This window comes from Mauremys reevesii, linkage group 9, assembly GCF_016161935.1.
Source record: "Mauremys reevesii isolate NIE-2019 linkage group 9, ASM1616193v1, whole genome shotgun sequence".
Classification (NCBI taxonomy): domain Eukaryota; kingdom Metazoa; phylum Chordata; order Testudines; family Geoemydidae; genus Mauremys; species Mauremys reevesii.
In genome coordinates this window covers 78,679,893-78,691,087 of record NC_052631.1, presented here as the reverse complement: position 1 = coordinate 78,691,087, position 11,195 = coordinate 78,679,893, and the positions used below count along the sequence as shown (strand labels likewise).

Sequence of the window (11,195 nt, the reverse complement as noted above, 5' to 3'; positions counted from 1 at the left end):
CTTTAACTAAATCAGATGTTTGGGAGAGGAAAGAACATTTCACCTTACACGTGGCTCAGATTTCCTAGCAGGTTTTATGGATCAGCTGTGATTCTAAGTAGACCAAGTTTATAGCTCTCTCTTGGAAAGCCCCATTCCCACAGAATAACTGTTTTCACACTAAAGATTAGCACAGCTTGTTGCCCCACAGGCCAGTCCCATCAAAGATTGCCCAAGTATGCAGACAAGGGAAAGTCAAGATGATTTGCAGTAAGGAAGCACAACCATGAGCTTCTCAAAAGCGACTGTGAATGTGTGCTACCAGGAGCAGCAGTTTCTCTGCTTCTGTGTATATAGTGAGATCACCTTTAGGCCCACAATCTAAAAGAAAAATATACACCAAGTTCTTTCCTTCATCACTACCTTCCTAGAAGGGAAACACTGAAACACAAATGGCCTCACCCCACTCACCCTCTTTGGAACATTTGTCTCCAATCCCCTTCAATGGTTTTAGACTATGAGCCCTTAGAGCAGGGACCCATTTTATGTCCAGCTCTATATTTTCCAGTGTATACACATTTATGGAGATCTATTAGTACTTAATCAGAAATAAGAGCAGCTTTCAATAACCCGGTGTTTCCTGTTGTCAAATTCAAATAGGAATGCCAGAATCCACAAAAGTATTCAGTGGAAGTCAGGAGTCAAAATACATTTGTCAATCTGGGCCTAAGAGCTCTGACTAGAAGCAAGCATAAGAGCAGGAAGGCCCACTGATAGCTTCCCACATGGTCAGTGCGGCCCTGCAGTCCTCCCTGCTATTCTTCATGAAGTGTTGCCAGTGTACTTCATTCCTGGCCTGTAGCATTCCCTGCTATTAGAGTTGTAAGCCACCCCACATATATGCCAGGGAGTCTCACCCCTCTAGACATGTCCAGAGCAGATGCTATACAACAACAGCTAAAATGTGTGGTGCTTTTGTGATGTGGGCAACGTATGGCAAGAACAGAACTAAGGTCCCTTTGCTCTTTTCATATATGGCCCAGTCTGGGTTGGAATCCAGGTCTAAAGAGATGAATGGCTCATAGCATTACCAATTCCATGTATACAAAAAATGAATCTGGTCCCAAAAATCATGAGATTTAAAAATCATGGGATTTAAAACAAAAATGGGGTTATTATTTGCCTTCTGGATTCTCAGCTTTCAGGTCCACTGGAGCCTCATTTTCAAGCTTTTCTAAGCAACCATGAGAGAAACTTACTTTTTAAAATGAAACTTAAACTCTCATATAATCACATGACTCCAGGAGGTAGGTCTTTGAGAAAAACAACAAATATCACAAGAGTCCTGATAAAATCACAAGAGTTGGCAACACCTTCCCCACGCAGTGTTCCAGATTCATTTCTGGCTCTGCTTCCATTTCACAGCTATGTAACTCAGCTTTGTTAATTCAGTACTCAAATTTCTCATATTTACTGGACATGCAGGTTTATCAGATCTGTGACTACTCTAGACTACCACACAGAAACAGGAGCTGGCCCTGGCAGAAATACCTAAGACCATATATGAGGAATGCATTGAAATCCATACTGATCCAGTCTAACCACTGTACCATCTAAGCAAGAAACAATGACTAGTAGAGCAGAACTCCCAGGGCACCCATCCAGGAATGAAAAACGTATTTTGGTTCATGTAACTATGATTCTTCCAACTGACCACTGGATGTCACTGGTGTTCCTCATAAAAGCATCAGAAACAGCTAAGCTGCTCAAGGAAATAGCACAGGGGTAAGTCCTGAAGAAAACAGCTGAAGTCTGACATAAGGGGAATTGAAGTATACACTGAACTAAAAATCCAGAGCCAATAGAGCAATTGCTGCCAGAATTGTAGCTGAACAGCTAAAGGAAAACAAATATATCAGTGAATTTTCTTTAGAATTGTATTGTATCTGCTAGTTGTTTGAAATAAGCCTCTTTTATGGGCAGTTTAATTTTTACCATTACTCACAAGGCTTTCTCTTTCAAAATCCCCTCACCAGTATCCCAAAGGGAGTGGTTTATCAAATCTCTGTTTAACCTTGATCCAATGTGAGTTCCAAAAAGGAAATTGCTGTTTTATAAATTTTCTGCCTGTAAGTTATTTCTTTCTGAGCCTTGTGACCGTCTTTCTCCTCACTCAAATCTGTAACTGCAAGGATGCTTCTAGGAATGAATGGGGAGTGAGGCTTTCCTTCCCTCATTCATTGCAATTACCTAGTATCAATAGCTACTTAGGCCCAGAGCCTGCAGAGCACTAAAGTCAGTGAGTGTCTGCACAGGTGCAAGGGGTCTCTATATGGACCAGGATCAGGGTCTTAGTCATTTGATTTACTGCATGAAACTAGAAAAAATATTATGTGCAGACAAAAGTTATCCCATCAGGGGCAGCTCTAGGCACCAGCGGGCCAAGCGCCCGCTTGGGGCGGCATCCTGGGGAGGGCGTCATTTGGCTCCGGTGGAGCTCCCGCCGGCATGCCTGCGGCAGGTCCACCGGAGCCCGGGACGAGCGGACCTGCCGCATTCATGCCTGCGGCGGGTCCCGTCTTCCCGCGGCTCCGGTTGAGCTCCCGCAGGCATGACTGCGGCAGGTCCGCTCGTCCCGGACTCCGGTGGACCTGCCGCAGGCATGCCGGCGGGAGCTCCACCGGAGCCAAATGCCGCCCTCCCCAGGACGCCGGAGCCGCTGGAAGAGGGGACCCGCCGCGGGACTGGGGAAGGGCGGCGCAGCGCTCCGCGCTGCTTGGGGCAGCCTACTTTGTAGAGCCGCCCCTGCATCCCATCCATCCCCTTTATGGCTGCTCTTGTTTTGTCATGAGACCTTCAAACCCATTCTCTCCAGAACCTGCGTTTTATTCATTTAGTTCCCATTAGAAATTAATTTCTCTGACCCACACCTAAAAAGGAGCCACAATGGAATAGTTCATACAATTTCCACCTCTCTAACCACTCCTGCATGCTCAACTTTTGTGAGGTACAGATAAATCGGATCACCTCTTCAACTGTGCCAATTTATTTTGTCACTTTTACTTTACTGGTCCACTTTAGTCCTTTCACTTTACTTGGTGGTGAAAGCAGGGGCGGCTCCAGGCCCCAGCACGCTAAGCACGTGCTTGGGGTGGCAAGCCGCGGGAGCAGCAGACAGGCTGCCTCCGGCGGCTTGCCTGCGGAGGGTCCGCTGGTCCCGCGGCTTCAGTGGACCTCCCGCAGGCATGCCTGCGGAGGTCCGCTGGTCCCACGGCTTATGCTTGGGGCGGCAAAATCCCTAGAGCCGCCCCTGGGTGAAAGGGGGATGAGGAAGTGCAGTGACTGACATCAGATAGTGAATTGGGGACCTCCAAAGCTAAAAGCATGAATTTCCACAGTTTGACCTAACCAACCAGGCCCTGTAGCAGACTCCTGTCCTCTGTGGATCAAGGCACAGGGGATACATAACACACTAGTGAGTGAGGTATGTATTTGCATTGCAGTCCAGCTTCATTTACAACTAAATTATTTTCTCTTACTCTCTTGAACATCTCTCTTTCACTTCTTTGATCTACTTCTCTTCGTTATCTCAATTTCATAATTAATTGATCTCTTTTCCTAACCTGTACTCCACAGACTCCTACCCAGTCTCCTCTGCCTCTGCCTGCATGAATTGTTTGTGGGCTAATGTGCAAGTGACAGAGATCTGGCTGAGTGCTTTGAAAAGATAATTAAGTAAGAGCTGAAGAGCTTGGTGGGGTTTCACTTGATATGGTGCTGGAATGGAAATCTATAATAGTGCCAATGATGAGGCAGGAAATCTACATTAAGTAATTCTGTTTTTGTCAAAAACAATACCTGTCATATGATTAGAATTTAATTTCAGTAAAGCTTGACTGGTTTTTTTAAAAGTGGTGGTGTACTGGCAAAGGGAAATGACTGCAAAACAGGGCTAGGATGGGGATAGATGCAGACTAGGGAAAGAAAATATCTTCTAAAATTACTTGCAAAGTCTGACAGTTAGAGACCCTGGATGAAAAGTGCTATTTTAAGAGCTAGATATTATTAATTATTATTATTAGGCTTTATCTATTTATTTGTTTGCATATTCATCCGTTTGCATCCTTAATGCATGGTAGGAAGGGTTTATAAGTGCTGGGGTGGAGGGGAGGTACATAATGTGGTAATAGCATTTCCCTCACCCAGAAAGTGGATTGTTTTAATTCAGTGGGGTGTCTCTTTAATGGATTCTGTGGCAGTTGGGGGGAGCCCAGAAGGTTCCATGGTAGCTGAGGGTGGGTGGAAGGTTCTGGGGAAGGTGTGGGGGGAGGTTCTGTGGTAGTTGGGGGTGGGGGAGGAGGTGCTGGCACTGCCGGAAGGTTCTGTGGCAGTTCTAGAGAGCTGGAGGGGTCTGAGGAAAGTGCTGGTGGCAGCAGCAGGACCTCCAGGGAGGAGAGGGAAAGTTAATAGCAGCCAGGTCAAGTGTGTGAGAAGAATTGTGTCAAGGGGACAGGTGTGAGGGAGGGAAAGGGGAGGGTGAAAGGGGCAGCTAACCAAGCCAGGCAGAGAGTGAGAGAAGAGAGATACTGAGTGAACAGCCCTTGCTGATTTTCTTGGTGCGGGGAGGGCAAGGAGAGCTGGTTGCGGGAAAGTGCCAGGCAGGCAGCTGCACTCAATGCCCCTGCTGGAGGCAGGAGGGAGACAGTCATTCTTTGTGCAGTCAGTAGCCCAGGTGGAACAGCTTCTAGAGGAGAGTGTTGCAACATGGAGAAGGGCATGGCAGTCACCAGAGAGCCCCAGCGGGATACAGGGAGTTACTGCCTTGCTAAGGGAGCAGCAAAACAAGAAAAGTGCTCTCAAGCACAGGTGATTCCTAGAGCCTTGAGGAGCCACTGCAGCACAGGGGAGAGCCACACACAGGAAAAGAAGCTCCAGGTAAACTGTGTGGCCTATTTGAGTAGAAAAGGTGTGAGATCTTTTCAACTGAGCTAGCTTACAGTGTGACCAGTTCCTGCAGTTTTATCACAAAACTCACAATATTTCTTGTTTCATTCAAAGCACCGGCTCCTAGAGACAAGGGACTATGTGCGAATCTCAGTTTTCTTTTACAAAAAAAAATTCTAGACCTCCTGATTGCAGAGGAAAGCTTACAAATGTTAGTCCTGGTGGAATTCTGTGCCATTGTGCGTGCACAGAATTAATGTCTCCTGCAGATTTCTTTGTTTCCCTGCAGAAAAAAAACTTTCTGACAAGGAGCCGCAAGAGTGGTCAAGCACCCCTCTCCAACAGTACTGGCACATTATTTCAGGCTCCCGGAGCAGCCAGCAAAGAGGTAAATCAATGAGGTTCTGGAGATGCCTTAGCTGGTTGCTCCTGCCTTGTGCACAGCTCAGCAGCTATTCTCAGCTGGACTGAGGACAGGACTTGCTCTTCCCCTGAAAGGAGCTATCAGAGCTGGATCAGACCCATGCCCAGAAACTTCTCCTGGCTGCACCAGACCCCCACCCCACAAAGCCCCAGTCCCCCAGCACCTGAACCTCCCTCCTGAGCCCCCCACACCCAGAATGCTCCTGCTGATCCCCATCCTCCCACACCCAGACCCCCTCTGCTGGGCCTGCCCACTTTCACCTGGACTCCCCATGTGTAGTAACATGGCTGAGCCTGCCTGCCCACACCTGGTGCACCTGGCACAGAGGTGCAGGGCCCCAGGGTGTTGCTGAGGCAGGCCTGGCCCTTGTGCTGTGTCAGGGTCAGACGCAGCCTCACTGTCAAGTCTGTGTCCTGCAAAGGAGAGGGGGCTGAAGGGCGATCTCTCACCTTCATGCCTCCAGTGGCCTGTGCTCCCCACTTCCATGCTGGAGCCTCCACATTTATTTATTGACAAATAAAATTTGAAGAATTTTTCAGAATTTTAAAATATTGTGTGCAGAATTTTAATTTTTTTTTTGGTGTAGAATTCCCTCCACAGTAAAATGTGAGCTGAGTGTGGCCCACAGCTGAAAAAGCAGAAAGCAAATGAAAAGACCACCATTTTTTTTTAATTTATATAATTTTTTAGCAAGCTCAGGATTTTGGGAGGGATCCTGACTCATGACTTTTGAACATTTGGGCTTCACAATACTGAGCTTAATCAGAAGCCGGCAGGCTTCCATGCAAATAGCTTAAATGATTTTGGGATGTTTAGCTGTGTCTACAGTGATTGACTGGTTTTCCATTGAATAACTTGTTTGAAACATGCACTTTTTTTGCCCATGTAGATGTGGTCACAATATGTGGTGGAGAGGTGTGTAGGTGGGTGTAATGGGGGCCACAGGGAGCTCTTCAGTGGCTGATTCTGCCCTCTGTGGTAAAAAGTGTCCCCCTTCCTCCGTTGCCCTCACCCCCATGTATTTATTGTATTTTCGCTGAAAATTAGCTCTTATGTGTGAAAAGGGTTTGCACTGCACCTGACACATCTCTGCCACATAAGAATAGAAACTCTTTTTTCACCCAACTTAGGGCTTGGCTACACTCGAAACTCCAAAGCCGCGGCAGTGCTTTGAAGTGCGAGTGTGGTCGCGGTGCCAGCGCTGGGAGAGAGCTCTCCCAGCGCTGCAGGTACTCCACCTCCCCGAGGGGATTAGCTTACAGCACTGGGAGCCGTGCTCCCAGCGCTGGGGCACTGTTTACACTGGCGCTTTACAGCGCTGTAACTTGCTGCGCTCAGGGGGGTGTTTTTTCACACCCCTGAGCGAGAAAGTTGCAGCGCTATAAAGCACCAGTGTAGCCAAGGCCTGGGTCTCTAGTTAGGGGCAGAGAGGCAAAGGAGCTGTTGCTGTGATCCCAAATCCTAAACGTCTCTCAGAGTAGGTTTCCAAACTATCTAACCCCAATTACATGTGTCAGTGTTAGTCAGAGGTTGCATGTGTCTGTCTGAGCAAGGACAGAAGACATGTGAACAAGGGGGGCACATGTAATAGGGTCCATGTGGATGCATAGCTTTCCAAACATAGTGATTATTTTTGACAAGGGAAAGGAGGGAATGTTGACACTGAAAGGTTGCATGGCAGTTGGAAGCCTGAAAGTTTCTGTGGCAACTGGGGAGAAGAAGAGAATGGAGTGAAAGCAGCAGGAAATCCTGAGTGGGAGAGGCAGGAAACAGGCTAGGAGAAAAGATTAATTGGGAGCTGAAGAATTGTCAGGAATACGAGTGGAAAAGGGGAAAAGAGGAGTGAAAGGATTCAATCAAACCTGTGAGAATGAGAGAAGAATGCAGTTTGGGTGCAGCATATGTAATCCACTGCTCAGTATGTACTGAGTGTCTCCCTCTGCCAGATGCACAGAGGGTTTGTTACAGCTCTATCCTTAAAATCCTGCATCCTTAGCTAACACTATAGAGGTTCATGCTTTTAGGTCTGGAGATCCCTGGTTCAGTCTCTGGGGTCAGCAAATATGGCACACGTGCACAGAGGTATCATATCATGGAGTATGAAAGGTTGGAGAGCTTGTGGCTGTGACAGGATATGCCCCTGTGTTCACACTCTGAATGCTACTGTAATAATGTTTGTACAAGGTATGCTTTATGAGGTATCACTTAAAAACTCATAATTTGCTGATGAGTAATATCACGGCAGAATGCACATAGCAGTGTTGTATGTGAAGTTATAAGATGAAATTAGGACTAAAAGTATGTTTTCCAGATAAATGTGGGCAGTGGCCAAACAAGTTCCTCAGAGACAAAGGGCAAGCTGACACCTCAGCCAAATGTAAACAAGGCTGATGGACCATTACCTGCTAAGTGGCCATACTTGGGCAGGAAAGGGGGCAGGGGCGAAAATCTACATTTTAGCAAAGAAACGGCATAGAGTTTCCTTCCACACAGACTACCTGCCTGTCTCATTGCTGCCAGCTGAAAATGTTTTTCAAGAGGGGGACTGAAACTATAAAACTATTTCCCCATGTTTATCTCTCTCCCCACCCCCGACCCCCTTATATCTCGTCAAGTGCTGGAAATGGGCTATTTTCATTACCACTACAAACAGTTATTTTTCTCTCCTGCTGACAACAGCTCACCTTAATTGATCACTCTCCTTATAATGTTTCATGTTCCCTGTGCATATATATATATATATATGTATCTCTTCCTTCTGTATTTTCCACTACATGCATCCGATGAAGTGAGATGCAGCCCACAAAAGCTTATGCTACAATAAATTTGTTAGTCTCTAAGGTGCCACAAGTACTCCTGTTCTTTTTATAAAAAGCAGGACACCCCAAGACACCCTTGATCTCCCTGCCTATCACATTCATTGCACCTGAAGAGGCAAAGGAAGCAGCTTTTGGATTCTGGGCAAGGGGTCCTGACCTGAAGAGTTTGGTCAGTAAGACTGCTGAAAGCATGTGGTGAGAAAACTTTGTTTTGAATCTTATATAGTTTGTTAAGTTAGGCACTAGTAAAACATTTTATCTGTATTTTTCTTGCAAACCATTTCTGACTTTTATGCCTCATTACTTGTACTGACTTAAAATCTCTTCGTAGTTAATAAGATTGTTTTATCTCATCCAAAGTGTTTAAACTGAAGTGTTTGGATAACTGCATTTGGGGTAAAAAGTAGTGTATATATTATTCCTGTAAAGGCATAATGGACTTAATATATTTATACTGTCTAGAAGAGGGCTGGGCACTACAGGACATATGTTTCTGCGGGGAAATCTGAGACTAAAGCCTTGTCTACACTGCCACTTTACAGCACTGCAACTTTCTCCCTCAGGGGTGTGAAAAAACACCTCCCTGAGCACTGCAAGTTTCAGCGCTGTAATGTGGCAGTGTAGACAGTGCACCAGTGCTGGGAGCTACTCCAGCTGGTAGAGCTACACGGCCATGTTAAAGTGCTGCTGTGGCAGCACTTTAATATTGCTAGTGAAGACATACTTTGTGATGTGTGGTAATCTTTAAAACTGATGAGCGCCAAGGTGTGGCTGGCTGGCTGCAGCACATGCAGACGTAGCTGGGAGTGACTTACATGCTGGAGGCCGTTTGTGAGCAGTCCAGGTTGGAGGCTACAGCAGCACAACATTGTAAAGGGCATGCCAGGTTACAAGGATGACACAGCTAGGTTACAGGGCAAGGATGACACAGCTACTCATTGGTCTGGATTTTACTGGTATGTCACAGTGACTATGGGGCAGTCACTCTAGAAATACTGATTGCATTTCTAGGCCCCTTATTACCAAATTGAAAGAAGTTGGGAGAAAAAGCATGTGGGCCAGGGACTGACTACTGATAAAAGATTAAAAGAGTTACCCAAGCTAGACAGGTTTCAGAGTGGTAGCCATGTTAGTCTGTATCAGCAAAAAGAATGAGTACTTGTGGCACCTTAGAGACTAACAAATTTATTTGGACATAAGCTTTTGCGGGCTAAAACCCACTTCATCGGATGCATGCAGTGGAAAATACAGTAGGAAGATATATATACACAGAGAACATGAAAAAATGGGTGTTGCCATACCAACTATAACAAGACTAGTCAATTAAGATGGGCTATTATCAGCAGGAGAAAAAAAACTTTTGTAGTGATAATCAGGATGACCCATTTCCAACAGTTGACAAGAAGGTTTGAGTAACGGTGGGGGGGAGGGGGAATTAGCATGGGGAAATAGTTTTACTTTGTGTAATGACCCATCCTCTCCCAGTCTTTATTCAAGCCTAACTTAATGGTGTCCCGTTTGCAAATTAATTCCAATTCAGCAGTTTCTTGTTGGAGTCTGTTTTTGAAGTTTTTTTTTGTTGGAGTATTGAAACGTTTAGGTCTGTAATTGAGTGACCAGGGAGGTTGAAGTGTTCTCCGACTGGTTTTTTTAATGTTATAATTCTTGACGTCTGATTTGTATCCATTTATTCTTTTGTGTAGAGACTGTCCGGATTGGCCAATGTACATAGCAGAAGGGCATTGCTGGCACATGACAGATTTAAGTGAAGATGGAGTGAGGATTTAACAGTCTGCAAATATCTGAAAGGTGACAACAGCAAGGAGGGAAATGGACAATTTATGGTGGTAAACAGGATTGCAGCTGGAAGGAAAGGGATAGAATTAACAGCAGGACAGTTATATCAGGGATACATCTCACTCACAGAAAGTTATTAGGCTGTGCACTTGCCTCCTAAGGGAAAGGATGGAAAGCCCTATTACTTGGGATGTTAAAAACTAGTGGAGAAACCATTATTAATTTTACAATAGGTTACAATTCTGCATTGGTGCCTAGAGGAAGGGATAGACTAAATGACCTAAAAGTGCTTTTCTGTCTCTAACAATCTTATTGTTATTGTAGAGAAAAATACTGTAAAATAACCCTGAAAAAGGTCATTGAGCTCCTGGCTACTCTTTGTCATGCTAGGGAGTGGACATGCTGGGGGTGAATTACAACTTCACCCATCTTTTGTTTAAAAAGGAAAATAAAAACTCTTCTCTCCCCGCCCCCCAAGTTATTGTTTCTAGTGGCTAAATCCTGATATTACCAAACCTGTTGAATGTGCATTTGGTAGATTGAGGGGGTGCTGGAGAAGTCTAATAAGAAGGCTTGATTTCTTGGGCTAAATATTCCTATTGTTGTTGCTTCATGTTGTATCTTACATGATATTTGTAAAGTAAACAGGGAGATTTTACCAGACTGTTGGCTGATTTTGAACAGCCAGACACAAGTGAGGTGCTATACAGCTGAGGGAGGCCTTGGGAGCACATTTTGACAGAGCACCATAATTGCATAATGTGCTGGTTTGTTTTTATGTGTCACATCATGATAAAACTGTAATGTGCTTGTGTATGAACCATAACTGAATTGCCAGCATACTCTATGAATCTTCAGAGGGAATACTGATTTGGGGGGCTGTTTTGTGAATCAACAGAAGTACATTTTAGAGATCCACTAGGAGCAATAAAAAGACTTTAAAAAACCATTTTAAAAAGTGCAAGGTGCTGTGCTTTCCTGCATTCGTCACAGGTCATTGTATGTATATTGACAGAAGTTCTTGTTTTCCACTGGGGTTGAGTGGAAGAGATAGTGTGGCACACTGTGCTGGCATCTTGGAGGTTATATTGGACAGGGTCTGGAAACATGGTATTGTCTGTTCAATGGAATGGCTGCTTGGATAAAAGTCTTTTGGAGTTTGACTCCATAATGCTTTGCAGCATTTGCATTTGCTGTCTCAGGAGCATTTGCTGGACTTCCCTACATATCTC

The 11,195-nt window shown here is 45.2% G+C and overlaps 1 long non-coding RNA gene across 7 annotated transcripts; it reads left to right on the top strand.

Moving 5' to 3' along the window:
• Positions 1 to 3,196: 3,196 nt before the first annotated feature.
• LOC120372045 lies at positions 3,197 to 10,912 on the top strand. Of its 7 annotated transcripts, none has more exons than XR_005584713.1 (4): positions 3,197 to 3,463; positions 5,213 to 5,311; positions 8,223 to 8,361; positions 9,870 to 10,912. It is a non-coding gene; the product is annotated as an uncharacterized LOC120372045 (long non-coding RNA). The 7 variants fall into 7 exon arrangements; XR_005584715.1 differs by having other exon boundaries at positions 5,193 to 5,311; XR_005584714.1 differs by lacking the exon at positions 3,197 to 3,463 and adding an exon at positions 4,777 to 4,914 and having other exon boundaries at positions 8,226 to 8,361.
• The last annotated feature ends 283 nt before the right edge of the window (positions 10,913 to 11,195 follow it).